Source organism: Panthera tigris, chromosome A1, assembly GCF_018350195.1.
Source record: "Panthera tigris isolate Pti1 chromosome A1, P.tigris_Pti1_mat1.1, whole genome shotgun sequence".
Lineage (NCBI taxonomy): Eukaryota > Metazoa > Chordata > Mammalia > Carnivora > Felidae > Panthera > Panthera tigris.
Genome location: NC_056660.1, coordinates 157,526,886 through 157,554,668, shown reverse-complemented (window position 1 = coordinate 157,554,668; position 27,783 = coordinate 157,526,886). Strand labels below are relative to the sequence as shown.

The window sequence follows — 27,783 nt, the reverse complement described above, 5'->3', positions numbered from 1 at the left end:
GAACCACCTGAGAACCTTAAAAAACAAGTTGCTGGGCCCCATCCCCAAAGTCAGATTCAGTAGATCTGGGGAGGGGCCCCAAGGTTTTGCATTTTTAATTTTTTTTAAGTTTATTTATTTATTTTGAGAGAGACAGAGAAAGCATGAGCAGGGGAAGAGAGAGAGGGAAGCAGAGAGAGAGAGGGAAGGAAAGAGAATCCCAAACAGCTTCCACACTGCCAGGGCAAAATAGGACACAGGGCTCAAACTCACAAACCTGTGAGATCACGACCTGAGCTGAAACCGGAAGTCCAACAATTAACCAGCTGAGCCACCCAGGTGCCCCAGGTTTTGCATATCTAATAAATCTCCATGGGATACTGCTGCTGTTGATCTGGAGACTACAACTTGAAGAACACTAGGTAGTATAATGTTCTAGAGTAAGCATCAGACCCCAAGAGCTAGATTTCAGGTTGTGCACAGGTGGTATATACCTTCCCTTGGTCAAAGAAAATAAAGAAGGGTGATTGGGAGTATTCAGTTTTCTCACATTGTAGACCTTCCCCAGGGTAAAATTTCTCATTCTCTCTAAGCCAACCTTTTGCTTTTAGCTGGATTTCAAGAAAAATATGAGAAACACAAAGCTTTATAAGGTTAAGGCAGGCCTAACTTGGCTTTGTAGGGCTCTCTCCTGCCTCTCTTCTCAGCTCTGGCTTCTCTTCTTCCTCCAGGTCCTCCCTCTGTCTTAGCCCTCATCCTGGCTCTCAGCCATTCCACAAACATTTACTGCAACGGACACCAGGCACTCATGGAGGCATCTTATCTCCAGTAACTCAAAAAGTAGGTGTTATTCTTACTGTACATATGGAAAAACTGAACCCCAGAGAAGTCAAATAATTTTCCAAAAATGATGAAGCCAGTGTATAGTGGAGTAGGATTCAAATTCAGGTTTACATGCTTCTAAAGCTCATTTTCCTTCTCTGCACTGCTCACATAGAGACAGTGGCAGTCCATGTCAGCTGCCTATTAGGATCATACTGATGCCTGGGCCCTGGGTGGTGGTGGTTTTAAAAGCTCCAAGGTTATTCAAATGTGTTGCCAGTATTGAGACTCACTGCTTTATGAGTATTGGTGTGATACTTATGGTTTATTAGGTATGTGTGTTTGAGTCTGTGTGTGTGTGTGTGTGTGTGTATGTATATGTATACATATACAGCAAAACCTTGGATTGCGAGTAACTTGTTCTGTGAGTTTTCCGCAAGATGAGCAAACATTTCTAATAAATTTTAACTTGATAAACGAGAGATGTCTTGCAATATGAGTAGTATGTGATGCTGAATGTCACATGATCACAACTGAGCCCATGGTTCTTCTGTCTCTCTCTCTCTCACATGCATGTGCTGCAGGATTGAGGGTGATCATATCCCATTTTTAGTTCAAAGGTCCACCTGAATGTTTTCCTGGAATTCCATACTCAGTGTATTGGAAACATGAATTTACCTTTCTCTTCATTGTTCTGTCTCAATGTGTGGTATCACCATCACCTGACCCCCTCAATAGTGAGAGAGCTTGAAGTCAACCTCAGTGCCTCCTGCCTTTTTCATGCCCTCTGCCCATCACAGAAGTGTTGTCAGTTCTCTGTCTCCTAGGCCTCTTAAACCCATCTTCTGGTTCCACAGGCACCAACATAAGTTTTCACCTTCTTTTACTTGGACAGGCAGCAAGGCAGCAGCTAAGGGATACTTTTTCTCTAGCCTTCTTTGCCTTTTGCTTACTGAGCTCAACCTATGAGCTGCTGACAAAGATACTTTTTTTTTTTTGGTCACACATCTTTTAAAAAAATTTTTATGTTTATCGATTTTTGAGAAAGACAGAGCACAAGTGGGGAAAGGGCAGAGAGAGAGGGAGACACAATCTGAAACAGGCTCCAGGCTCTGAGCTGTCAGCATAGTGCCCAATGCAGGGGCTCGAACTCATGAGCTGTGAGATCATGACCTGAACCGAAGTCCAACACTTGACTGACTAAGCCACCCAGGTGCCCTTTATCACACATCTTTGATGGATTGCCATTGCTACAGAATAAAATCTAAACCCCATGCATGGAAATTGAGTAGCCTACAATCTGCCTTCTATTACTTTTAGCCTAATTTCCCATCAATCCCCATTCCTTGTCCTACAGCCATCCAAATACACTTAGTGATTCAGTCCTAAAAAATGAGTCCATATTCTTTCAAGGGACCCTTTAGCATTCTTCTCCACTCCTTTTACATACTTAGAAATTTTTTCCTTCTTCAAATATTCAAAACATTCAAGTCCTACAAAGGTCAGTTCCATTACTATGAACTTGATATCTTTTCCCCACAAATTTCCAATCACAATGAATCATTCCATCCTCAATACACCTCTGTCACACTGTTTAACAATTGCCATATAGTGCCTAGCATGAACATTATCTGCACATGTTTATTTTTTCCAGTTCCAAATTTCTAAAGGATTTTGAAGACCAAGACCTAGGGTTAATTGTCATCTTATTCCAGACATGATGGAGTCCATATAATATTGGGATCCCAGAACTGGAATTCTGTCTGCCTTATTCACCCTTGTATCCACAGTGCATAGCACAATGTGAGTGTTCAAAAAACATTAGTTGAGTCAGTGAGTAAATAAATGGGGGAACAAGTCAGAAACTCTATACAATCTAGATGGTATTTACTATTTTCATTTGATTTTTATTGTCATTCCTAATTTTGTACAACATTGAATCTGTCTTCAGCAGAGCTAATGTTAATTTTTATGTCAAAAGCAATAGAATATAAAACCTTCTTCAAAAATTGGAATGCTGGTCATGCTGAAGATAAGGCAGCTAAGATCCAGAGGGGTATACACACACACACACAGAGCTGAGCTGTGGTATCCTACAAATTGAAGAAGCTATTTTCCTATAACAAGTGATGAGCAGGAGAGCATTTTGTAAAACCCTTTAGAGAGAAGTTTTCTTAGCAAAAGAGATGGGAAATTTTATGTGAACTAACAGTGAGAAGTGACACAGAGACTTAGATTTTCCTGTTGACAATATTGCAAGGAAGAAAAATCTCAAGTGAACTGGTGTAGGACATAGAAGCACATGAACAGAACGTGAATCATGAAAGAAGAAAAAAAAATCTCTTTCGTAAATAACTAAAACTATCCCTGGCTATGCTAAAGGTTCTTAAGTTCCTCATTGAGGACCTACTTTAAATTAATATCAGAAATTTGATAATGTCAAATCAAAATGGGATGGGCCCAAGAGGGGCCAGCTCAGAGATACTGGCTAGCTCAACAATATACCTTACCATGGGAACCACTGTCTAAGACTTCCTCTCCCTCACAAAGCACTTAGTGAGAATCACCAAGGCTCATCTCATTGACTTTCCTCTTTTTGTATTTTAATGGCTGACCAAGTCTCCTTCAGAAGACATATTTTTTCTTTGGATAGTATTAATGCCCTTCAATAGTTTGTTTTTCCTGTTTCTTTTTAACCTAAAGAAACATCTTACTGACATGTTAGCCTTAATCCTATTTAGTGTACCTTTTTTTCTCATCTCTGATAGACACAGTAGAGTGACACTGATATCCCAGGGGCCGTATCTGTGCTACCACATATTTCCCCTCCATTTGTAGTAACTGACATGACCATAAGGATGGGCACATGATGCCAGCTAGGTGGGTCATAGTTCCTCACTTCCCTTGCTACAACAATTGGTTGTAGGAGTGAGCATAAAGGGCAATCAGGGTCCTTTCTTGGGCTTTTCAGACTGAGGTAGGAGGTAAAAAGTTCTAGATCAGGATGCTGTATGTCAGGTCAGAGCTACCAGCATCCACGGTCCTAGTGGTAAGAGAGACTGAATTCAACATTCAAAGATAAGCAGACAAACAAGAGCCAGTAACAGAGTCTGTAGTTCCAGAATCCCCAGATACACCTGTGTCCTTTCTGATTATGAAGACTACTAAATTCCTCTCCCTCTCCCACAATAAAACTTTTTTCCTCTTAATTTGGTTTCATTTAAAGAGTCCCAATAAATATATGATCCATTATGCATTGATTTCAAAATTTAAATCTCATAGAAAAATTTTATTCTTTTTATGCCCCCAGTCAGCAATGTTTAGAATCAAACACAACTTAACCTCATTCATTACATTGCAACTGCATTGTCCTTCAGTCTGGCCCTCAGACACACCAGACCTCTTTCTTCTCCCAGGCCTTTACGCTTGCTGATCACTCGAATGACCTTCCCCAGCTACTTTTAGACCTGGTATATTCTCAGTATTTGAGTCTCATTCAGTGCCACTTTCTCAGAAATGCCTTCCCTGACTACCTTTAACAAAGCCATCTTCTCCAATAAGCTTATTTCATGACGCTGTTTATTTCCTTGATAATACATATCGTGATGAGTATTAATCTTGTTTGTTATCCTTCTTGCTCCATAGAACACAAGCTTTATGACAGCAGGGCCTCTCTCTAACACTCACTGCCTCATTCCCAGTGCCTGGCATGGTGCCCAGCTCATAGTAGACACTTAAACATTTGTGAAATATTAAATTAAAATGTCATTTCAATTGCTACATAGAACTATTGTTAACAGTATGACATTTGTATACTGTATACTGTATACTGACAGCTGTATACACTTTATATGCTTTTTATTCCATGGTACGCTTCAGCAATTCTCAACCATACTTTGCTCTCCTGTAAGGTTCTGAGTCAGACCATTCCTTTGGATATTCTTCCATATAGACCAGAGGGACCCTACCCGACTGTGACAGGTGGAATTCTGCTGTTCAAAATGGAGAAGACAGATCAGTAGTATTTTATCGAGAAAACTGCCTGCCATCAAGAAGAGCTTGAAGCTAAGTTCAAAGAGGATTTCAGAGGCAGCCCAAAAGACCTTGTCTAAGTGGATCATTACTGCAGTTTTTTATTAAGACACTAGGTGGCAGGTGACTATGCTCTTGGATACAAACAAGAGTAATTGTCAGTGTAATGCTCACCAAATGCTGGATAACTTTCTCTGTTGACGCTAAATGTCAACAGGGATTTTAATCATTTGACAAAAGGGTGAGAATAGTGATAAGGGCTTTGGACTTGGTCTATGAAGCGTGAGACGTATTTTGAAACTTGACTTTCAGACTCACAAAGGATATGTGCAACGTGGGAACATTAAAAAACTAATCTAGTAGAAAAAATTAACAGCAGCTCCAGAGCACCACCAAGAGTGATAACTTCTATGCAATGAAACTAAAATCACTATTTTCACTGCAATAACAGCTGTGTACATTTTGGATTAATAATCTAATTTAGTAAATAATTGATTATATACTTTTTTTTCTTTTCAGCTTAAACACCAGGCAGATTTAAAAACATTTTTTTACAACTAGAAAGTGACCAGAGAATCTATTGTCTCCTTGGTAACCTTCTATGCAGAGTCCTGGGTTTGGACAGCCTTTATTTTCTGCCAAGGCCACAGAATATTGGAGAAAACAATCAACTGAGGGACACATGCAAAGCAGATTGTTTAGGTATTCCCTTTTGTTTAATAAACGTCACCTGCTATTAAATAAAGAAAATAGAACATGAGATGTGATAAGCACAATAAATTCTAATGAATATATTTCTTTTCTATCTTGTGGTCTTTAACATATGGTAGTAACGAAAGTAATAAAAGGAGGATGGGAGGAGAGGCAACCAGATAAGGAAAAAGGGGGAAAAAGATGAGTAAGGGAATAAGATATTGAAGGGGAATGGAAGAGAGACATTCACACAGAAGGGAGAGACCAAGGAAAGAGAAGAAACAGAGAGAAATCAAGGGAGAATCAAGATAATTATGCTACCATAATCCAAGATAAATGGTAGCAGGGGAGACGGGAAGTGAGTATACAAAAAGAAAAGCAGAAGGAACACAGACCAAAATCTAGAGGAAGAGGAGCAGACAGAGAGGGTTAGTAGTTTAAGATGTTTTCATTGGTGGCTATTTATCTGGGACTGCTTAATCTTCAAACTTCAGAATAAAAGTCTGTTATTTGCTGCCCTTTGAAATGTTTATTAATCTGTGAGTCATAGTTGACTGTTCTTTAAATGATCTAATCTTAAACCTTAGAAGGCTCTTTTCAAATAAATGTGAGTGAGCCTCTTTTAGGTCACCAGGACCAGAGAGTGGCTCAGGTTTGTTCAGAAAATTAGATTAGATTGTGTGGAAAAGATTCTCAGAGAAAGAAGGAAAACAGGAACAATATATAGCCAGGCCTTTCAAAAAAATAGGAACTGGAAGATATTTTAGGTGACAACCCAGCCCTAGCCACCAGGTGTCCTGTCACTAGGTCAGCTCCAGAAATCTACTGTTCTTCCTTTGTTTTCTTTTTTTTTTCCCATTGCTGTCACTTTACCTTTCATCTCTGCTTCTGCTGATCTTCCAATTATCAATGATTTTCTTCTGTCTCTAAACTCACACTTGGTAACGCAGAGGATCCATGCTTGGTCAATCATCATTTCTTCCCTTACAGGGGAGAGCTCTTGCTTGAGGCCATGTGAGTGACTGGCTAACCTTGAGTTAGTTGCCTACCCATGGTTCAAAGTCTGATCAGGAGTACAATGTGTATATGAGAGATCTTTCCTTTTTAGACCATATATATGGCAGGTATCTAGAAAAAGAGAATAAAACTGAAAGGAACAAAGGTTGGTGGGACCAATGCATTGCACCCTGACCCATTAGGCATTTCACACCTTTTCTTCTTAGGCATATCACACCTTTTCTTCTTGGACATATGCTTCGGTTATAGCCACACAACCTAGTTAAATTACTGCATGTATACTCACTTGCCCAAGGTCAAATTTAGTCACTACATCCAGAAGAAATATCAATTACTTCATATTTGCAGTCTGAAGTCAGTGGCCTTTGAGATTCTTTTTTTCTTTTGTTTTTGTTTTCTTATTTTTTGTTTGTTTTTAAACCCAAGCCCAATAAAGCACTAATGCACGATGTTTGGGGTAGAGAGGAAGGGGAAATGAAGGAAATGGGTAAGCTCTATGAGGGAAAGGAAAGAAGGAAAAGGGGAGGCAAAAATATTTCCCTGTGTTGAGAAAGGGAGAGAGGTTTGTGGGGAGTAGATATACCCACACCCAACTCTGTATGGGTGGCAATATATCAAAGAAATGATTGTGAGGCACCTAAGGAAGGGGTTTGCAGCCTCTGCAGAACATTTATGTTCCTCCCATGTTACCTGACTTAAAGTTATCAGACTTCAGGGGACTACTGTGGGCTTAGGCAATGTCAGCGGTGTCCATGACAGATTGAAGAATGGAGAGCCAGAAAGACAGATGGAGGACAGAGATGTTCCCTGGACATATTGTAAGACTTCCAGGTTCTTATCAGACCTCAACAAGGAGTTCCAATATTACCTCAGATGAATTTCCCAATAATGTGGTTAGATGTATGCTTGAATTTATATTTCATCTGAGTTACAGAAACAGATACTGCTTAAACCTTGAGTTTACAGACTGGAAATCATACACTTGCACTGATTTCAGCACTGGAGACAGCAGTGAATGCAGTCAGCCTGAAGGCATATTGGGACTGTAACCACCCGATCCCCCTTTTCTTCAACCTCATAAATTTTGTTTCCTGCAGTGCTTAGATGGGAGGAATGTGACTGTCCTTCTTGGTCCTGGTCATAGTAGAGGCTAGGTGCAGGGAACCAGCCAGTCTGTGGACAGATTTGGGGCCCTATTCCAACTTGGATGGAGAGAAGTCTATGAAAAAAAAAGGCTTAAAAAGTATCTTTTCATGCATTTGGGATGAAAGGAAATCAACAGCAGAGATAGATGATGTTTTCCTTCGGGGTGACTGTAAGCTCTCATTAGGCATAGGAGCCAGAGCTTATTTATGGAATTATACTACAGTTTTGCTGTCTGGACAGCAAGTTCAACCAATTCTAATCAAGCAGGTTATACAAGTTCCTATTACAATAAATTCCCATTAAATTAGTCTCTGGGTATAGAGCCTCTGGGGCATATGAAAGGCCATGTTGATCCTGAGGGATGGCAGATGTGAGGCTCATCTGACTTTACTACTCCTATCCCCCACTCCTGAAGATTTCTCCTCTTTCTCCTTCCCCCATCCCTCTTTCCTGTTTTCCTTCCCCTTCCCTCTGGATGCCCACTGTGATGATTCAATACTGGTGCCAAACCACATAACTGCTTTGATACTCACTTTACCCACTTATGGAGGGATGATGTCTACTTAGCAGAATCATAATGAGGCCTGAATGAAACAGCATATATGAATATCCTTGCATGACAGAGACACTGAATAATTATCTGGTAGGAATTAGAGAACGAAGAAAGAAGGCAGTGGTTTAAGTGCCACCCAGTACATGGAAAGATAAATCACTCAATGGAAGGTTTATTGGGTGGGAGACAGTGAGGAGGGTGAGTCAGAGCAGACTAATGAAGAAGTGTGATGTTGGAAGGTGCAGGCTGTCGCTGCTGCTGCTGCTGCTGACGTTTATCTGAAAGAGATAGAAGACTAAATCTCTAGTTGGTGGTAATTAGAGGAGCTCCCTAGGCACTTTATGTGGCTGGGATGGTAACCTTCGTGTCTTGCTTGAGACCAAATCCACTTTGTATAATTATATCCTGACAGCAGGCACCCAGCTACATGTTTTGTTTTTTTTTTTTTTGCAAAAAGATAATATTAAATTCATTGTACTTTCTGTAATTAGCATTTCACATAGGTGAATGAGGAAAAGATGACAGTGTGCAACCTGGTTTCCTTCTCTTTCTTTGGGCAGATGGGCAAATTTCTGGGCAGATTGTGACATTAGGAAAATCTTGAAAATGCATGAAAATTAAAAGGTGTTCTGGAAGTACTTTCATAATGCTTCCTGATATAGTCTTCATAACATGATAAATATGAGGTCACAGACCCTAAAGTTAAAAGATGGTGCATTCCTAATTGTCATCATCTGGTTTGGACTCAATTGAGTCCTCTCCAAATTCATATGTTGAAGCCTTAACTCCTATTGTGACTGTATTTGAAAATAGTTCTTTAAGGAGGTAATTTAAGTTCAATGATATCATAAGAGTGGTACCCTGATCCAATAGGACTGGTGTCCATATAAGAAGTGGAAGAGATCTCAGAGATCTCTCTCTTCATGTGCACACATAGCGGAAAGGTGAGGACATAATGATAAGAGAGCTGTCTTGTGAGGATACAGTGACAAGGCAGCTATCTCCAAGCCAGGAAGAGAGGCCTCATCCAAAACTTGCCAGCACCTTTATCTTGGCATCTGAGGGCTCTCAACACAGTGTGGTGGGCTGCTTTGGGCCTCCACTCTCCAAAGCTTATTTTTGAGGCACCCCACTGTGATGCATGTGGAGCACAGAAGAAGACAGCGTCATGCATCGAGTTCTATCATTTGCTTGGCTACATCTGGTTTTTACTGACACATCCACAGTGGCCACAAATAGCTTTGCAGCTTAGACCATGCTTCCTAGTGCCTTTACAGGTTTCCTTCTGCCGCTGCAACAAACCACCACACACCTAGTGGCCTCAAATAACAATTTTAACTCTCACACTTTTAGAGGTCAGAAGTCCAAAATCTTTCTGACTGGGCTTAAGTCAAGGTGTTGATAGGGAGGTTTCCGCAGGGAGGCTCTGAGGAGGAAATCTGTTTCCTTGCCTTTTCCCGTTTTCATGGTTGCTCATATTCCTTGCCTCAGGGTGGCTTCCTCCATCCGCAGACGACGTCACTGCAGTCCCCGCTTCCATTGTCATGTCACCTCTTCTACTGATTCTGACCCTTCCTGCATCTTTTTTTGCAAGGGCCACTGGGATTATAATGGGCCCACCAGGATAATCCAGGATGTGCTCCACACCTCAGTAATTTGCTCTCATCTGCAATTCCTTTTGCTATATAAGGTAACATGCACAGGTTCTGGGGAGTAGGACATGGACATATTTTGGGGGGCATTATTCTATCACATCGTTCTGCCTACACACCACATTCCCAGGCACAGACTTCTTATGGAGCCCATTCCCATCTGCAGTATTCTGTAGGCTCATTATTATGACACAAAGTACCTCCTTCTTGAACATCCAGGTCTTATGCCATTTTGTCCAAGAATCCTTTTCACATTTCTCCAACCCACTATGACTCCTCATATTACTTAAAATATGAGCTCCATTATTTGTCTCTTGTATGTCAGGCTAAATTTAGTTCTATTTTGTTTCACAAGTATTTGTCTTGTGACAAAAACTTACAAATTTCCTAAGTTTTGTGTATCTTCCTCTCATTCCTCTGAAATAATTTCTTTGGCTGTGTAGGTCATATTCTTATCTGGACTCACTGATGCCCATGGGGTCTGTGTCACTCCCCAACCAAGTGATTGAGCAGATTGGTGTCACTGCTTGTTTGTACCCACTCACCCTTGGCCTTGGTTGTGGGTCAGCCTCCTGCTCTCATCCTTGCTGCGGGCTTTTTTTGGAAACTTCTTTTATGCTAATGCCCTCTAGGACTGGGCTCCTTTCCTGGGGCCTGGAGTTCTGCTTCTGATTCCTACTTCACTAATGAGCAGGGCCTAGGTCCATGCACATAAATTCTCCAGATAAGACCTATTTGATAGGAATCTGGGGACCTAGGCCACCTCCTGGCCTTAGGACCTTCCTACCTCACCTTGAGCCATTGGGGTTGTTCATGCAGGAATTTTGCTTTTGCTATCTAGATAAACCTCCAGTTTGGTATCTGTCACAACTCTTCCAGCCCCTGTTATGTCTCAATGCACATGTCTCCTGTGAGCATGAACCATCTTTACCTTTTATCCCGTGTTTCTGTGAGTAAGCAGTCATATCTCACAAATCACTCCAAGATATAATCCCTGTGAATTTCCCACAAAGCCTACTACAGACCTAGCAGGTATTTAAAACCAGTACCAATTGATTGGAGAATTGGTTTTATTCTCCTTACTCCATATTGGCACATTCAAGGCAAATATACTTTGTTAAGGACACAATCTGGAGAGAGAACTGCTTCTTTTGTCTCCCTTTTCTGGAAATATGGAAGTCAGCTGCAATTGCCATGTGACATTTATCTTTTGCGAGCCTGCTATATGGGAACAGTAGGGATACAGAGATAAAAAACAAAGTCCCTACCTTTAAGAAACTCCTAATCTAATATGGTATACAGAGAAGTAAAACAAATTATAACTGGAGTGAACCACAAATATGCAGTCTATTGCAAAATGAAAATGTGGAGCCTCTTGTTAAAAAAAATCAGGAAAAAAAGTACCATTAGCAGTGCAAAAATTTTAAACTTTTTTTCTTCCACAAGCTCTCTTGATTTGGCATACTATTTTTTAATGTGATGTTTAATATCATTCTAAGTAAAGGAAAATTAGAAATTTAAATTGTTAGCATAAATTTTGTTATCCATCTTTATATGGTGCAGTACCAGCTTCAAAAAATCCAAATATGAAAGCATTTGACTCACAGGCAGAATCACTGAAATTACATAATTGTAGTATCTTGTTTTTACCGGGACAGTAGAAACGTTGCACAAAACTAACTCAACTATTTTCATTTCACTTCTTGATATGCATGCATTCTACCACCACTTGCCACCTATAGGCTACTAATGAATAAGGAAGAACTAGAATTAAAGTGACTATGATTACTCTATCTTTCCCTTTTTTGTGTGTTATAATTTTCCATGTAAGGGTTTGGCTAACATGGGGAAATAATAAGAATAGGAAAGGATGTTAGGGTTCGTTGCTCATTTTTAGAACATTACTGTTCTTTAAGAACATTACTGTCTTCTTCTTGTGTTCTAAGCAAGCTCCAGTTGGAATAGAGAGCATGTTCTTTGGGGTTGTAAATGTTGCTTCCTACTTAGCAGTAGATGTAACATGCTTATCTTGTACTTGTTTTCAATCTTCTGGAAATCTCATGCATTGTGGGTCTACTGGAGTTCTGAGATCTTGGGTCATTGCAACTGTTTTATGTGAAGGGGGCAGTCAAAAATGGCTGACACCATTACTGAAAGTATCTCCTCTGCTCAAGTGCATGCTCTGCTGTCCCAGGTGACTTGATTTGCAAAACCCAAATTCAACGATAAAATTAAGAATTTCAAGATGGTGACAGCAGAATATTAAATAAAGTGTGGGGCCCTTCAGAGCAGAGCTCTATGCAACTGTACTGGTACTGCATCCATGAATCTTGTCCTGATGACAATACTCAGTGAGAAATTCCATGATAGAGACAACATGGGGTTCCCTGGGAATACATTACTAGAAGGGGGGAAGAGAGGACTTTCTACAGGAGCTGACACTGGAGCTGAAGCTTCAGGAATGAGAACGGTGTTGCCAAGTCAACAAGGAAGGAAAAGAGCATGATAGCAGGAGAAATAGCAGGTGCAGACAGAGACGTTATAAAGCACTGCATGTTTGGGAAACTACAGCTGTATGATATAGTTGCAATGCAGTTGGGTCTGGAATAGCAAAGGAAGTTGACTCAAGAAGTCCTAAGGGAATGTGAATGACAAATGAAGGAATTTGCTCTGAATGCCATTGGAGCAGTATAAGCAAAAAAGTGACATAAAAGGATTTGTATTCTCAAGGGGTCTCTCAGATAATTATGTGAATAATAGGTTTGAAAGAGGGAAACTAGCAAGAGAAACCAATTTGAAGCCATTGCAGTGCTACAAGAGAGAAGCTAAGACAGTGGGATTCTTTAATTTTGACCTTTAAAAAATGTTCATTGAGAAAGACAGACCCATATTAAGTAATAAGAATTAAAATATTAAGTGAAAAATTAACTAAATAAAAGCTCATGCATAACAATAACGATTGCTATAGATTTGGCTTCTTATATCAGCTTCTAAGCCACTCTCTTCAAAGCACTGGACAAATGCTTCAACAAATGTGGATAAGAGAAATGTTTTTTTTTTTCCTAGTTTGGTCTATGTTCCATTATTATTCAGTGATTCTTCTGTTGCCATTGCCAAGGGCTTACTGCTAAACAATTCTGTGCATGTTTTAGGCTACGCTGGTTTATATTAAAGCAAAAACTAAGAAAAAGAAACCTTGCCAGCCAGGAACTATTCTTCCAACATTGCTTGGTTGTTGTATAAACTCTACTTATGTAACTTTGCAAGGAGTTGGGGAACTGAAGCAAATATCCAAGCTTATTCTGACTTCCTCACTTTTGATTTGTCTGCATTCAAGAGCTTTGATTTCCCCTTTCTATTTACCTTCTCTCTTTAATCCTTCCCATCAAAATATACCATTAAATGTAATTCATCAGAGCAGTGCATTGCTACCTTTTTTTCATGTAGCAGCCCACATAGAAAATGATGATGTGGATATGGCACACTGGGGTTAATGGATAAGACCACCTGCAACTGTAGCGACTGCTCTGGGGGTTCTGGCTGAGTCAGCCTCCACCCACCTGCTCTGAGGGCTGAGGGCTTGAGTGCACCTGTGATCCATTTCCAGCACAGCAGTCTACATCTGCATACAGACCCACAAACTGTCATGATGAGGCTTTGGCCCTTCCAAGAAGCAATGTTAACTAGTTCAGTGTTTCTTAAACCTTTATATGCTTCTGCAACACCTGGGGATCTCATTGAAAATGAATATTCCGCATCAGGTCTGACATTCAGTATTTCCAACATGACCCCAGACCAATGTCAGTGTGGTTCATGGACCATACTTTGTGTAGCAAGGAACTGGGTGATTCAATAATTTAACTTGCCCTGGAAAAATTACAAAATTATTCAAAATTAACATAATTTTAAAAAATTATAAAACTCACAAATTTCCTGACTTTTAATATTGGTTACCAGAACACCAGAAACAGTATTAAACAGCCTCTTTCAAATTCCAGGAAAAGTCTGCCATTCTTATTTGACTAAACCTATCTTGTTTCAGTTTTACACACCCAATATATTAGAAGCTTCAAATTGTTGTTCTTGGTAACCCTCTAACACCTATTTTGAATTGATTATAACTGACAGTTCCTCTTATAAGAAACACGTGCTTGGAGTACAGAGCACTACTAAATTTGGTTTTCTTGTAATCAAAGACAGACCCTTGTAAATAGAGGTGAGAGCTGATGATTTAGCAAGACTTTTGCTCTAGATGGAACATACTCAAGGAAAAGCCATAGTTATGTTAAAAGTTATTATATTCTCCTGGTACTTGAGAAGAAAAGTTATGCTATTAGAATAATTTCTTTGTAGAAGCGCCTGGGTGGCTCAGTCTGTTAGGGGTTAAGCATCCAAGTTGCTTTAGGGTCAGGTCATGATCTCAGGGTCATGAGATGGAGCCCCCCACCCCACCCTCCTCTCCACATTGAGGCTCTGTGCTGGGCCTGCTTGGGATTCATTTTCCCTCTCTCTCTGCCCCTTCTTCCCCTCAAAATGAAAAAAATAAAAGAATCACTTAACCTTAAACTAAATATTTTTTTTCCTCTCAGATTGTGACTAAAACTTTTTGCTCTTGAAATTGTTACTGTTTTTTTTTTCCAGTTGTCAGTATTACAGAGTCAGAGACAATAGGTGTTATGTCCCACTTCTAAGTAGAAAAAAAAATTTAAAGGCAAATGTAAAAATGACTTTCACATAAAGCTGAAAGTGGTATTTAAAATAATCTCAGTGACATTAAACTTCTTGGAAAGAGAAGGTGAATCTTCAAGATTCAAAACATTTTGAAAATAAAAATTTAAGCTTTCTATTTTTACGTATACCAGTTTTTGAATAAGAGAAACCACAGACAAGATGTGAGATTGATAATGAAACATAGCTCTATTCAGATTATGAAAATTTTGGACATGTTTACACGAATATTTATTTCTATAAGATCGAAACACTTTTATTCAAACTGTTTGAAAATCTTATGTTCAGTAAGATTTTAGTCTAATTCTTGTAACATAAGCATCAACGAGACATTTGAATGTAAAGTAGATTAGTAGGGAGTGAATTTGGAATTATTTAGAAATCTACTATCTTTAAAGTAATGTAAATGAAATCATTCTTTTCTGAATGAAAATGACATTGGAAGAAAGGGTAATTGCAGTAATAAGCTTGAAAATCAGGGAAAGTTGTCTAACTTTATAACCCAGGGAAGAAAACAAGATATGTGGAAAGACAAATTCATGATTCTGGAGGCCTAAAAAATTAGTAGGCATTGGAAGGAAATAAATTATGACATGAACTGCAGAATTCCAATAATAATTTATGGAGGTCTCTTTTCCAAGCAGAGTTTAAAAAGGTAGGCAGGGATTCTCTATATGGAGTCAATAGTTGATTAATTTCATATCAATCCTTTCTTTGAAGATTGCATAGAGAAATCATGGAGCAAAATGCTTTGACTATGGATGAGTAGTTTTATGGCCAATAAATTGTAGTACATGGTGTTTTACATTAGAGAAAAGGGCAATCAGATTTCATGCTTCGGAGTGTAAATTGATTACTCTCTTGGGATCAGAACATAAATCATTTTTCTGGCTATCTTACTGTAATTTCATTCAGCTGGTAAAAAGCACCTTTTTTTTTCTTCTTATCAGCATGAAAAGGATTAGACTTAGACCATGATAGTTAACAAATGACAAAGCCTGGTGAACTGATATCTTATTTTTTTTGGAGAAAATATGAATTTAGCATGGGTTATCACATCTACTTTAATTGTATAGATTTTGGTTAATGAAAGAAACAACAATACCCCAGAAGTTATGATTCCCTCTGAAGTGATTACAGTTCAGGTAATAGCACCTAAATGGAGGCTGGATCACGGGACAAGTCTGAACAGCTAGAGTTCCAATAAGGAAAAACAACAGCTGAGCAACACCTATGGCAGGCACAGTGCAACACATTTCATATCTATGATCTCATACGAATGATTATCTGTAATAAAGACTATTTTTCATAAAAATAGCCCATCTGAAACAGCTAAGCAGAGCTTCCAGAAATATTCCTTATTTCAATATTATACACAATTAGAACAAAAATGAAGAATGCTCTCACCTTAGTAGTATTGGGAATTTATCGTCAATGTTTCTCAATCAGCTATTTTCTCCTGACTTGAACATAATTTTTTCTTGAAGTTAAATCTCTTGGACTATGTACACAGAGCTGAAATTGAATTTATAATTTATTATGATTAATTATGTTCAAAATTCTTATTTGTTACCCATTTTCTATCCATATTTCTGCTTAAGACACAAATGCCTTTTAGAAATAGAAGAAACCACCATTTTCTTTCTGGGTCCCAACAATTCTTTCCTCGCACAGATGACACTCAGAATATTAATCTACTTACATGAGTAGCAACCAATCAAAAAATAATATTTCTTATTGTTTTCTTCCCTCTATACTTAACAGAATGACTATCCTTTCGCTAAGTCTTTATCTGTTTTCTCCAGTGAATCACTTTTAATTCTAGCCCTTTACCTGTTGAACAATGAATAATGAATGCATTATTATGATATATGGGATTTGCAAACTCTAGGCACCAGCTATAGACCCTTCTGAGCTCCAGGAGTCAAAACCTCTGGCAGCTGTAATGGGTTACCGTTAAGCCAGGTCAATTTTGCTTTTCATACCTATTTTATATACCTTTCTAGCTGATGTGGTGAACTGAGAACGAGAGTCTTATTTTCTGAAGACAAAACTCTACTGCTTAAATAACCAGAGCACTTCTAGAAACAAATAAGACTCTATGTTCAGTAATAGCTGAATAATCTTCATGAGGTAGAAAGATCACAGGCTTAAACTCTAACCTAAAGTCTAAGCTTGACGGAAGTTTCATCACCTCGGTAATCGTGAGCATGTTACGTGGTCTAATGTAGTTCTATTGCCTCATCCATAATACGGAGATAACGCTTCAGGGTGTTCTCTTGTGGTTTACATGGCATAATTTATAGACAGTGTTTAACAGAGTCACTGGCTAATACCTAGTAGGTGTCTGATGAATAGTAATATTGTTACTCCTCTATTCCACCTTTTCTGAATTAACCCCTGATTAACTCTAGTCAGTACGTAATTTATACTGGAATTACTACTATGGATTTGCAGTCCTTTGTCCTTTACTTTGGTCCTAGTTGCAGGGTCAGAGCTATCACTGACATGGCTGTCTTTAGGAAATGGTTGCTTTTATAAATTATAGTCTTCTTTCAAGTGGTTACTAGATTCCCAATTTCTCAGATAAGCTGCCTTCCTCATCACACTGTTAGTGCATCAAGATCTTGTGTGTGTTTCCCCTAAGTACCTGGATTCTAATTGACGTTGAACTCCCAGGTTAGGAAATGTGACTTTCTCTTCTACACTGTGGATAACTGTTTCTTGTTTAATCAGAGCACATTTTTGACTTATATTATAATGATTAAAAAAATTTTAATGTTTATTTTTGAGAGAGAGAGAGAGAGTGCACACGAGCAGGGAAGGGGCAGAGAGAGAGAGAGAGAGAGAGAGAAACAAAGAATTTGAGGCTGGCCCCAGGCTCTGAGCTGACAGCATAGATTCCAGCCCAACATGGGGCTCAAACTCATAGACTGTGAGATCATGACTTGAGCTGAAGTCCGACACTTAACCAACTGAGTCACCCAGATGCCCCTTATATTACAATAATTCTTGTCAGCCACTCAATTTAAAAGTCCCCTGCCATTGTTATATTATGGTATGACACAACCCATTGAAAATATTATTTTCTCAGACCTTAAAAAAGCCATTTATAGAAAAAAAATTAAACCAGACATAAAAAATCATTTCTAGACACAGGGAAAAACAAAAGGTACTTCTCAAGAAGTTATGGACCTGCCTTCTTATTGGCTTTTACAGGGTTAGTGGTATTACCACCTGGTAGCTGTGTGAACTTGGGCAAGAAAATTAACCTCATAGTGCCACAAATTTCTCATCTGTCAAATGGGATAATAAAAGTGTCTACAGGGAGCTAGTGAGATGTATCTGTTAAAACTGGGGTGATTTTGTTTTGTTTTCCTAACTGATCTCTCTTTGTAAAATCCTTTCCTCTTCTGCTTTGCACAGTGTAGGCATTGCCAATGGTCTTACATGTTTACACAAAATAAATATTAGAGGAGTGAATGAATGTCAAGTGCTATCAGAATTCCATATCTACCAAAAATAATGAAGAGAAAAAAAAATCAGCCACCCATTTAACTTTCACAGCTCTGTCTTGCAGCTATGAAAGAAGGCATACCATAGAAGAAAGGGTACCAGATTTGGATTAAAGATGTTAGACCTAGAATTTGAAACTAGGCAGTCAAACTCTGAATCCTGTGCTAGAAAGTTTCCAAGCTTATTTAATTTCTGAAAACCTGTTTGCAATAGAAGAAGAATTGAGTGTTATAAGAACTCTCTCCCTTGAATAGAAACTATCATTCAAGTCATCATATTAACCCTTGTCACCAGCATTCAACTCAACTGTAGTCAGTTCCCAGTACTCACTTGTTCTCCCCACAAAATGACAAAAAAAAAAAAAAAAAAAAAATGAGGGAAGATGAGCCTGAGATTCTGAAAAGATAAAAATAAATTCAAATGTTTTAAAGTAGAATAAAGAGTTTTGTGTTTAAGGTGGGAAGTTTGAAAGGAGGTGAGGACCAGTTAAAGATTTGAGAAATACAGTAAAACCTTGGTTTGTGAGCATAATTTGTTCTGGAAATGTGCTTTGTCATTCAAAGCACTTGTATATCAAGCAAATTTCCCTATAATAAATAATGGAAACTCAGATGAGTCATTCCACAACCCCAAAATATTCATATAAAAATGATTAGAATACTGTAATATAAGACAAAATAATAAAGAAAATTAAAAATATAAGAAAAATAAACAAATTAACCTGCACTTACCTTTGAAAACCTTTGTGGTTGGTGTGAGGGAGATGAGAGAGGAGGGTCATTGTGTAGGACAACTTTCATTATCACTATTGGAATTCACTGCTATCTATTGGCTCAAGGGAATCTTTTTCTGAATGGGGGCCATTTTATATGCTCTCACGGATGTTGACTACAATACAGTATTAATAAACTCTTGTCATATACTGTATTTAATGTAACTGGCAGTAAGGCATCAGAAGAAAGGGTCTATATCTGCAGGCAGCCTGACCTAGAATAAGGCAAAGAATTCCTAAGCTTACTCTTGTACGGAAAAGCAAAGTACTGTCCATAGGTGCTTTGAAGTGACAAAAAATACATAAGTGCCAGTTCTGAGCACCTGCAACTCTGAAAAATCACTGATGGTTGCCAAACACCATGGCCTGAGACCGAGCATCCAAGCATAGGAGATGATCACCCACAGTCCCTCAGCAAGAGAGAGAGAGAAAACCATTGGCTCAGTTGTGATCATGTGACATTCGGCATCACGTACAATTCATATTGCAAGACATTAGTCAATTATCAAGTTAAAATTTATTATAAATATTTTCTTGTCTTGTGGAAAACTCACAGAACAAGTTACTCACAATCCAAGGTTTTACTATATATGAATGAGCCATTCTAATAGTAATTTCTCAGGCTTTACCACTCTACATTTACTTTTCTATCTTCGTTAACTTGTGATCTGAGGCAGTGACTATCAAAAATTTTAGCAGTTTAAGTTCCTATTTCCAATTGAAATATTATATTGCACTGTAAGACAAGCAAAAATATTTTTATACAAACCTATACACTGACATTTGTAATATTTACTTATTAAACAGACAATGATAATGTACATTAATATTTTGGTGGTTTCCAGTGTGTTAAAATTTTGGCATATATCATATTTTAATATGTTTGCTAGTTCAGTTTTTAATTACAATTTTAAAAATAACTATTTAAACATATTTTAAGCACTTGTAACAAGTGCTTGCTGGGCCCTAGAAGCACCTCTGAGGAAGTGTCACAGTTTGCAAACCACAGATGTAGGGAAATGCAGGCATCCAGCCGCTCACCCCCATCCCAATACATAATAAGATGCTGTTCTCCTGTCCCTAAGTGGATTTATGCTGGTCCACGCTCCTGGCAAAGAAGCAGGCATCAGGCTCCATTGATTTTAGACACACAGAGAGTCACTTATCCATATGCTCAGGGTGTTTGACGCTGTGTTCTTGCCCAGTCACATATTAGTCACTTTCTGTTAGTGACTATGAATATAAAGGATGAATTTTCTGAAATATGGATCTTGTTTCAATAACTAGGGATAGAGAACCCAATAACCATTTTTTCTTAATTTATTATGTATTCAAACAAATAACTTCAGTTGCTGGCCTCTATACATGCGAATGAAATACTCCACCTCTTAAACCAGCTACCAAAGTCCCAATTGTAAACTGAGGAAAGCAGATAAAAATAGGATAGGAAACTTGCCTCCCTTCCTCTTCTTCCTTTCTTTTATTGAGGTTCACTGTACCCAATTTATAGCATCACAGAGTTTTAGAGTCAGAAGGAAACTCAGAAATCATACAGATTGTTGTCTCACCTCTACAAAAATTACACTAATAGTATTTCTGGTGGCCTATGATTGAACATTCTAGTGCAAGGAGCTTACTACCTCATCAGTCCACCCTTGGAAGGTAGGAATTTATAGAAAATTCTCCCTTATGTTGCATATGCCACAATTTGGTCAGTCACTAGTTGAGGACATTCAGGTAGTTTCCAAGCGTTTTCCCACAACAACATTGCAGTTAAATATCTTTGTAAGTATATCCATAATTTTGGATTTATTTCATTAGTGAACATGCCCACAAGTGGAAATGCTAAGTCAAAATATATTCACATTCTTTAGTTTAGTAAATAATGCTGGATTACTTTTCAAAAAGCTTTTGGTAATTCATATTCCATCAGCGATGTATGACAAACCCTATTTTCCCTCTGGACTACATCAAGCTTTTAAATTTTTGTCTACACTAGCTGAAAAAAAATGGTATCTCATCGTTGTCTTATTTTGCATGCCATAATCATTGCTGAGGCCAAACATCTTTTCAAATGTTAATTGGTTATCCGTGTTTGGTCTTGTGAGATTTTTGTTGTTACTGTTAAATTGTTTGCCTGTTTCTGTGGATGGTTTATATTCTCAATGTGAAAGAGCTCTTACTTGATTAAGGGTTGACCTTTCTACTGTTACTCATGAACCTTAGTATCTAACTTCAAACTATCCTGCCTTATCTTCTCTAAGCAAATTTATTCTCAGATTCTCTTAAGATGTGCTGCTTGCCTATAAATTAATATCTCACCCTAGAAATGATCTGCATAGTATAGGGCCTTGCTCCTCAAAGTGTGGTCCACTGACTGACAGAACCAGCAGCACCTGGGGATGGTTAGACCATAGACTCTCAAGCCCTACTCCTGATCTGCTAAATCAGAATCTTCAGTTTTACAAGATACCCAGGTAATCTGCATGCACATTAAAATTGGAGCAATACTACAAAAGAGCTTGAAGGGATTTTAACTCTTGCTCCTGGCTCTGATATATATATATTTTAATGTTTATTTATTTTTGAGAGAGAGTGAGAGAGAGAGCATGAGTAGGGCAGAGGGGTGGGGGGACAGAGGCTCCAAAGTGGGCTCTGTGCTGAGAGCAGAGAGCCCGATGCAGGGCTCGAACTCAAGAACTGTGAGATCATGACCTGAGCCAAAGTGAGGCACTTAACCAACAGCCATCCAGGTAACTCTGGCTCTGATATTTATATTATGATTACAATAGCTTTTCAGGTCACAGTAAGTGAGTCCTTTATTCTGCTTTCAAATAAACTGTTGTTGAACTGTTTCCCCATCTATATATTTATTAATGACCATTTTGTACCTAAGTAAAAGGTTTTATCCTTATTCCCAATAAATTTCATCATATTCATTTCAACCCATGATTTTGATTTATGGTTTGCTCTTTGAGTACCAAATCTGCATTTTAATAGAGAGGCTCTCACTATTCAGTTTTGGGGGAAATTAATCTAAAACTTTAAATAAAGAGGTATGGTAAGACCCCATATAAGTCCCTTCAAAGTTGCTTTCTTTTGTCTTATGGAAATATTAAATCCAGTTAAGATTAATTTTTAGATAAGCTTTAAGGGGAAAGAGAAGGAAGGAGATTTCATAATATGCAACATTTAACTGAAGATAATTATGCATGTGGTGGTACTTGAGTGACTTTAAAAAGTGACCTTTTTAAAAAACAATCTCCTGTTGACTGATTATCCTTACCAGTTTCTCTGACAGATGCAGGCATCAAGTCCCAGAAGAAACTTGAGAGTTGTGCCACTGCCTCAGAGCAGCAATGCCTGGGAACTATTCTGCAATGATGACTTTTGCCCCTAGAATGACTAAGTTTCTAAACACACAAAGTAGACATTTGAGAACCAAACACAATTCCTCTGTTAAGAGTATACATAACTTCCAGTCTGGGAAAAATGGTGTAGACCTATTTCTCCTTGCTCATCCCCAGAAAGTGCAACTGTAAGTCCTGGAAATAACTCAAGAGACAGCCAAAGGATATTCAGAAAGGTGATAAGAAGAAGGCAAACTGACTTGAGAGAAACAGCACGGTGGCAGGGTATTTTGCAGGCCCTACCCAACAGAAGAAGGTGACCCAGACTTGGTATGTCCTGGATACCAGCTTAGCAATAGAAGGGAGCCCTGGTCAGCTCATTTACTCCACTAGACTGAAGGAAAGTCCCTCTGAAAACATCCTTCTGAAACCAACCCAACTTCATCACAGAAGGAATAGAGCTAGAGGTAACTGCTAACACTAAGTGTCCAACAAGTGCTCTCTCTCCTTACCAGACTGGAGACCACATATGCCCCCCTTCCACCTACCGATACCAAAGCTAGTGGGAGGAACTGGCAAGAAGGACCCCACCAAAACATGTGGCCCAACCAGGAAGCTTCTTTGCTCCTGCCCAGAGACTCCGGGGGGGTATCTGTAGGGAGATTCTGTCACAAGTGCCTGACTAAGAAACTCTCCACCTTCACATATCATAGACTTCTCTTCCCCACTGGAAGACAGTGGGGCAGTTATCAAAATCAGGAATGAAACAGGGTATCACTATAAATCTTGGAATTATTAAAAAGATAATGGAACACTCTGAACAACATTATGATCATAAATTGACAACTTAGGAAAAATTAATTAATCTCCTGAAAAACCACAAATTATCAAAATTCAACTAAGATGAAACAGAAAATCCAAATAGTCCTATAATAATTAAAGAAATTGAGTTCATAATGTAATAGTTTATAAAAAAGAAATCTCCAGACTCAGATGGTTTACCTGGAGAATTCCAGTGAACACTTAAAGAAAAATTAACATCAATTTTATACAACCTTTTTTTGCTGAAAATAGAAGGCACACTTTCCAACTCATTTTATTGGGATAGTATTATCCTAATACCAAAACCAGACAAAGACAGCACAAACAGGGAGACTTCAGACTATTATTTCTCACGACTTTACACAAAACAACAACATAAACAAAACTCCCAACAAAATCCTAGCACATCAAATCTAAAAATTATTTAAAAGAATTACATACTATGGTCAAGTGGATTTATCCTGAGTGTGCAAGGCTGATTCATTACTCCAACATCAATCAAAGTAATCCATCATATCAACAAGGTTGATAAAAATCAAGAAAACTCATATAATCATATCATTTGACACAGAATAAAACATTTGACAAAATCTAACACCCACTCATGATAAAACCTTTCACTAAGTTAAGGTACTACCTCCCCACAGTAAGTAGCATCTATAAAAACCTTACATCACAGTTAATGTTGAAGGACTGAATGCTTTTTCCCTAAGATCAGAAACAAGACAAGTATGTTCACTCTAGCCACTTCTAGCCACTCGCTGGATACTGGAACTTCTAGCCACTGCTATAAGTTGAGAAAACGAAATAAAACATACAAATTAGGAATAAAGGAAACTATTTTTGCTTGCATATGAAATGATTGTCTATGTCAAAAGTCCCAAGAAATCCACCAAAGAACCTTCCTAGAACTAATAAGTGAGGTCACAGCATACATGGTCAACATACAAAAATCAATCTTATTTTTACATACTAACAATAGCATGTGAAACTGCATACAATACTATTATAATTACTCCAAAAAATAAAATACTTAAGTGTATACTTAACAAAACATGTATAGGATCTATATGCTGAAAATTACAACTTCTGTGAAAGAAATTTTTAAAAAAGACCTAAATAAATGGAGAGATATACCATGTTTTCATATTGGAAGACTCAACAGAGTAAAGATTCCACTTCTTCCCGAAGAGATCTATAGGCTTAATGAAATTTCTGTAAAACTTCCAGCAAGTTTGGCTGGTTATCTCTCTCTCTCTCTCTCTCTCTCTCTCTCTCTCTCTCCCCCCCTCTTATCTATTATGTATGTATGTATGTATGTATGTATGTATGTATCTATCTAACAAGTTTATTCTACCATTTGGAAAGGCACAGGCAGAGTATAGACACATGTATCAATAGAACATAAGAGAGAACCCAGAAATAGACCTACACAAATATGCTGACCTAGTTTTTGACAAATGTGCAAAAACAATTTAATGGAGGAAGTACAGCCTTTTTAACAAATGATGTCAGAGCAATTGGACATCCACAGGCAAAGGGACAAATCTTGACCTAACCTTCACACCTTATACAAAAATACACCAAAAATGGACCATGGACATAAATCTAAAATGTAAAATTATAAAAGTTTTAGAAAAAAACAGGAGAAAATTTTGGGAATCTGGGGCTAGGCAGAGTTCCTAGGCTTGACACAGGAAGTACAATCCACACCATGAAAAACGGGTATGTTGGGCCTCATCAAAATGAACACTATTGCTATGTGGAAGCCCTTGTTTAAAAGATGAAAAGATAAGCTACGTAATGGGAGAAAAATTTTGCAAACCCTGTATTCAATAATTGATGAGATAAATTCAACAAATTCTAGTACCTAGAATGTATAAAGAACTAACAAAACCCAACAGGACAAAACCAATCAACCCAATTAGAAAATGGGCAAATATCTTAGACAAAACAACTTGGTCAGGGCCTGGGGTCTACTTCAGATTCTGTGTCTCCCTGTCTCTCTGCCCCTCCCTTACTCGCACTCTTGTGTCTGTCTCTCAAAAATGAATAAATGTTAAAACATAAAATAAAAAAAAAGAAGCCAGAAACAGAGTACATAATAGGGGCACAAGGGAACTTTCTAAGCTGGTGTCAATATTTTCTAACCTGTTTGCGGTGTGGGTTACATGGGTATGCACCTTTGTCGACATTCATCAGATTGTGCATTTATGATCTGTGCTTGTTATTTTATGTAAATTATACCTCATTAAGAAGCATAAAAAGACAAAAAAACAGAAAGAATTAAAATTTCAAGGCAACTGAAGATGTCTTAAAGTTCAAATTTTTGTCTTTCTGGCGACTCCCATAAAGATATAGTAGAAAACCATCTGGCTCTTACCAGTTGAGTCATCACATCCAGTGCACAGCTCAAGGGCATAAACCAGAAAAAGTTAAAAAAGAAAAAAGCACCTGATGGGATAGACTCAGCAACCACAGCAGTTACCCACATCACGTGTTGCTCCACCCTGTCCTTCAGGATCACAGCTTTTGTCCTTCTTCCCAATTAGTCATCAGGTAACCTCTTCTTGTCACCACTCAACTCCCTACCTGGTTTATTTCTATTTTGTCCTGAATATGCTTGTTATTCATTTAATCCTTCTTCCTGTTGTCTCACCAAGTCCCAGTAGGCTGTGCACGGTGCTGTGAGCTATGGCCCCAAGGTTTGCAGACACTTGGTAGACAAATACAGAACTCCCCTCAGCTCTTGACAGGCTCACAGCTGTTCTTCTGGCTGGCACACAGTGAGGAAAGAATAAAACTGTCCAAGGAGCAGAGACTAGCAGCAGGTAAGCTTTATTTTCAGCCAATGTACCCATGCAAGTCTTGTTTTGATACCCAAGTCAAATGTAGCTGAGGGGATAGGGAAAGAGAAGACCAGATGATCCCAAACTCAACACAAAAGTGTTACTGAATGGTCTCCCTTAAAAACCCTTTCCACAGTTGTATCTTTCAAGGCTGTGAAGCTACCTGACCTATAGCTTTTGAACAAAGTGAAATATTGTAAAAAAAAAAAAAAAATGGCACAAGTTGTGTAATCAGAAAGAACCAGGTTAAAATCTTGGGTCTGCAGCTTACTTGTGCATGTCTTTTGGGCAAATTATTTAACCTCTCTGAGCCTCAGTTGCCACATGTCAAATCTACAAAAGCAACATTTACCTGACAGGGTTGACCTTGGATTTAAGTGTTAAATATTTTATAAAGCATCTAGCTACAATTGCTGGCACAAGGTAAGTGTCTATTAATTAATTAATTAATTAACTAACTAATTGCATTCAACAATTCATTTACTAACTGATCCTATATTAATATGTTCAAAATACAAATTAAGCACTGAATATATGCTAGGCACTGTTTTAGGATGCATCAGTAAAGGTAAAAATTTCTTGCCCTTATGTAATTTACATTCCATTTGGATAGGCAGACAATAAACAAGTAAGTGAACAAGAATATAATATGAAAGGGAGGAACAAGAGCTATGAAGGAAAGTAAATGAGGGTAGGGGTATAGAAGCTGGAACAATGCGCTTTTACCAACATCAATCTCTACCACACTAATCTAGGCCACAGCTCCGTGATCAGTGAAGAACACTGCCTTCCTCACCAGCTAGTGTGATGGGAAAAACTGTGACTACACGAGTGGTATTCTGTTATTGGTCTTGAAATTCATTTAGTAAACTTTTTTGAAGGCCTACTCTGTTTAGCATAGGACATTCAGTGGTGAACAAAACATAAGCCCTTTTTGCAAGGATATTAAGGATCTCACAGTCTTGTGAGGCAGATGGACAAGTTTATAAACTTGAGGTTCTCGTCCACAGTACTGTTCAACATTCACAAAGGAGCTACTGATTTTAGATCAAGCTATAAATTCATCTTAGTTATATCTGAGGAGACAACCTGTCACTGTGATGTCAGTCAGATGGAATTAGACTTAGAAAGTCTCAGACTAAGAAATATGATTGCGAGCCAGGTGCCACCTGCTTCAGGCGAACAAAACAGGTGAGGTGTAATGTCAAGCCAGGGCCATAATCAGACGTCCAGTTCACCGGCTCATAGGAGAAATTTATTCTGTGCACATATAAGAGGGTAGGCAGGCAGTAAACAGTTCTATCCAAATAGTAAAACAGTGCTGAGGGCTGTCCAAATGAAGACTGCACTAACTGTAAGTACTTTTATGGATCCTATGGGATATTGTTCCTCTATCCTCAAATGGCTGACCCAGAATTTGCACACAGCACATCTCACTTCCAAGCATGAATACTTGTCACTCGAACAAGAACTGTCTTCCTGATTGCCACATACGTCACATGTTTTGTGGCAGAAACAGATCCATGAGTGAGAAGGTCTCTCATTGTGCTATTTCTTTTGGGAGCAAGAGGGGCAGGCACGTTATTTAAACGTCTGTTTCTATAAAATAAAGTTTATTTCTATTGTTTGGTACCTAGGAACCCTCAGGGAGTTTCTCCCACTCATTATCCTAAAATGTGTAACAAAAACAGCTGAGGAGGTGGCAGCCAGAGGTCTGTGTTCCCGGTGCGCGGTGTCCAGAGAAGACATGGTCTGCACAGAGCATAGCTGCTGCTTTGTAGCAGAGCACTCTTCTATTTTTGGCTCTGACACAACATCAAAGACTGTGCTGATTTCCTGTGCTAATTACTCC

The 27,783-nt window shown here is 38.4% G+C and overlaps 1 long non-coding RNA gene across 1 annotated transcript in view; it reads right to left on the bottom strand.

The window, feature by feature from the left end:
• LOC122239717 overlaps positions 1–27,783 on the bottom strand; it is a 105,428-nt gene that overhangs the window by 47,339 nt on the left and 30,306 nt on the right. Inside the window, exon 2 of the long non-coding RNA XR_006219128.1 lies at positions 16,030–16,137. This is a non-coding gene — a long non-coding RNA (uncharacterized LOC122239717). The remainder of the gene's footprint in view (positions 1–16,029; positions 16,138–27,783) is intronic.